At 42.8% G+C, this 3,384-nt stretch overlaps 1 long non-coding RNA gene across 1 annotated transcript; it reads left to right on the top strand.

Annotated features, from left to right (window-relative positions):
- Nucleotides 1-1,158: 1,158 nt before the first annotated feature.
- On the top strand, nt 1,159-3,112 carry LOC138919346 (uncharacterized). The gene is made up of 3 exons (XR_011429476.1): nt 1,159-1,237; nt 1,971-2,155; nt 2,979-3,112. It is a non-coding gene; the product is annotated as an uncharacterized lncRNA (long non-coding RNA).
- The last annotated feature ends 272 nt before the right edge of the window (nt 3,113-3,384 follow it).

The raw sequence follows: 3,384 nt of genomic DNA, 5'->3' as shown, positions 1-3,384 counted from the left end.
GGGGAAGAAAGATTTAGGGAAATCCATTGTGTATGATTATATCCCTAGTAACTACTTTTTTTTTTTTTTTAAAGATTTTATTTTTTCCTTTTTCTCCCCAAAGCCCCTCCGGTACATAGTTGTATATTCTTCGTTGTGGGTGCTTTTAGTTGTGGTATGTGGGACGCTGCCTCAGCGTGGTTTGATGAGCAGTGCCACGTCCGCGCCCAGGATTCGAACCAACGAAACACTGGGTTGCCTGCAGCGGAGCGCACGAACTTAACCACTCGACCACGGGGCCAGCCCCCCTAGTAACTACTTTTAATTTAATACCTACTCTGTGCCAGACACTTTGTATTTACTATTTCTACTCCATACAACTGCCCTGAAAGTGGGCATTATTATTTCTATTTTATAGGTAAAGACACTGAACTCCAGAGAACTTACAGAACTTGTTCAAGGTGGCAAGAAAAAATAATCGGAAAATTGGATGAAGATGAGTGCCTGCCTGTCTTTTCAGTATCATAGAAAACACTAACAGGCCCACTCAAAGGGGATTTAAAATTCTCCAGGGGAAGGTACTTTGATTGACAGATTATTTCTTAGGATTAGGGGGTCTAGACTTTGTGAAATCACCCAAGTCCAACTTGTTAATTTGTAAATTGCTAAATTACAACTTATTTTTGTCCAGCAGAGATGCAAATGAATTTTTTCTGTTATAAAAGATAATCCAAAGGTTGCGGTTTTATTGACCAGTAGTATTCTACCCAATTTTGTATCTAATTTAACTAACTTTTTGCAGTATTTCTTTCCTGAAGGGGTAAATTAATGTATATTTTGAAATGCTCTCACCTTTACCATCTTATTGGTTCCTTTGTTAATGAGTTAAATCAATCTTTGATATGTGCTCACTCTGTGTATATATGAGAGTCAATGTAAAACCTGTGAAAAGCCTAAGATCTTCCATCTTATCACAGATTCATGGATGCTGGCAGAAGACATAAGATTCCTGGGTCAGAAACAAAGGACTTTATGATTATGGCTCAGCAAGCAGGATGCATCAGTATATTTGTGCCAGTCACCCTTGCCCCCAGTCCCACAGGGGTGACATGCATTATGCTACACATAGGGATCCTGAATCTTTCATAATATTCGGTAAGTCTGCCTTTTCTTTTCTCCAGAGGGAGACACCATCCCTGTCTTCCAAGGCTGTTCCCTATGGAAACGTCCTCGCAAAGACAATCTGGAACACAAGACGGTTAGTGCCTTGTAAGATGTGTAGAAACTCAAGAGACTCATGAAGAAATGTCTCCCAACAGTCAAAATTTTAAATTTTGAAAATTATACTTCGACTAAGGTTTTGTGGCCAGTAAATGGTTGGGTCTGGATTCTTCCTGTCTGTATAACCTGGACCATTTCTACTACAGTATGAAAAGCTAAGTCCCACCACGTGTGACTAACTGAAGAACTCCCACTACTATGAGCTTTTTGGGTCTGTTCCATCCTAGAGTGGAAGTGGTCTTTGTTTGGAAACGATGCATCATTGAAAGAGATGAAAATTAGTTTTATTACTGAAGTCCTACGTGTCCTGAGTTGCCTAAAACACTTTTCTGATGAAATTTTAATAAGACTTTAAAAGCATGAAAAGTTTAGGCAATTAAAACACTAGTCTGTGAGAAATTTAAGAGCAGGGACCACGTTTTATTCATCTTTGTATCCTTGGGACCCAGCACAGTGTCTGGTATCTAATAGGTACTGCTTTCTTATCCAATTTCTCTTTGGTTCTTTCCTCTTCAAGCAAACAAAGCAGATATCTGGTGAATTCATTTATGCCCTTCGCTTTAGCTACTTGTTCCAATAACTTATTCCATATGTTTATTTCCTTTAGTGTGAAAAGATTTGGCTCACGCTTTCTTCTTTATTTATGGTTTCCTGAGTTTTCAGTCCTGTCTCTGTTTGCTTGTTCTCTTTTCCATGTACACACACCCCAGAGTGCGAAGCAGCGACATGCTGATGGGTACAATGTCTGTACCCGGCCTCCTGAAAGAATGGACCCTTGTCTCTGGACAGTCATCCCAGGCTGCTGTCCCCAGGCCAGCGGAGACTGACCGCTTCGCCTTCACTTCCGAGACACTCTGTCGCTGTCTGTCTGACCAAATGCCCTCTCTCTCCTTGGGTGAGTGCAGCCCATATGGTGGGAGAGGGAAATGGGAACAGACCCCCTGAGCTTCCGAAGCGGCCTAGAGGAAGTTGACAAAAGGCCAAGCTTTGAAGGGCACAGTGAGTCAATCTACTAGCTCAAAGGAAAACCAGGGATTAGAGATCTTTGCTTAATTAAGAGGGGATGGGGACGCTGTTTCTGAAGTTACCCTTCATTTTCAGAAGCAAATTATGAATTATCGCCTGAAGAGTTGGGCTTTAGAGGGTAAAGTCTATTTTTCTGTCCCTTCCTGAACCTAAACAAGTGTTGACCTACAGACATTTTCTGATTCAGCATCAGAACACCCCCAGGGGCAGGCATAAGTGTTCTCCCTCTGGGTGGTTTAAGACAAATGCTGTTGGCTTCAGGGAAGCAGAGTACCCCCGAGAGCCACGGCTCCCCTCTCCCGCTCCCCCGCCGAAGCGAAGCCGCATATAAAGCCCCATAGTCTAGAGTTATGTTGGTCTCTTCTTCTCTATTCAGCTTAGGAAATGGCTCTCTCTTGCTTGTCCAGGGGTGGGCAATGACTTGCATATACCAGGAGGGTCGTGAGGCTCACTACCTTCATAGCTACATTTTCTTCCCAAAGGACGTCCTGAAGGACGGAAGGCCAGTAACAGGATTTTGGCAGGTTTTGTTCCAGTTCGAGCTATGCAGCAGTGAAACAGGCTGTCTGTCAAGTCCAGAACTGTCCAACTGCAGAAGCATTCCTGCTTGATGTGGGAGACTGGAATAGATTATTTCTAAGGTCTTTTCTAAAAGTAATTCTAAGGTTTTCTGACATTTAGCTCTCCTACAGGAAGGCAGTATGGTGCATCGATAAAGAGCAGAGGCTGAAGCCAGGCTGCCTGGATTTGAATTCTGTTACTTACAACCTGTGCTGTGTAACCTTGGGCAAAACTCTGTGCCTCCATTTTCTCATCTGTAAAACAGGTATAATAATGACAGTGGCTATTTCATGGGAGCTCTGCTGCCTTATCTCATGGGGTTCTTATAAGAAATAAGTGAGTTAATGCCTGCAGGATGTGTAGAGCAATACCTGGCCCAGGGTTTGTGATTGATAAATGTTAGCTATTATTATTAACTGTTCAAAACAAAACCAAACCCAGGAGGTTCTGAGTGCCCCTCTTCCTCCTGATAATCACTGGGGTACTTTCAGGCTTTCTCTTGACAATCACATCTCAGGTTGATGGGGAAGTGGGTGG

The sequence above is a fragment of the Equus caballus genome, chromosome 20 (assembly GCF_041296265.1).
Source record: "Equus caballus isolate H_3958 breed thoroughbred chromosome 20, TB-T2T, whole genome shotgun sequence".
Classification (NCBI taxonomy): Eukaryota; Metazoa; Chordata; class Mammalia; order Perissodactyla; family Equidae; genus Equus; species Equus caballus.
This window is presented reverse-complemented; position numbering and strand designations above follow the sequence as displayed.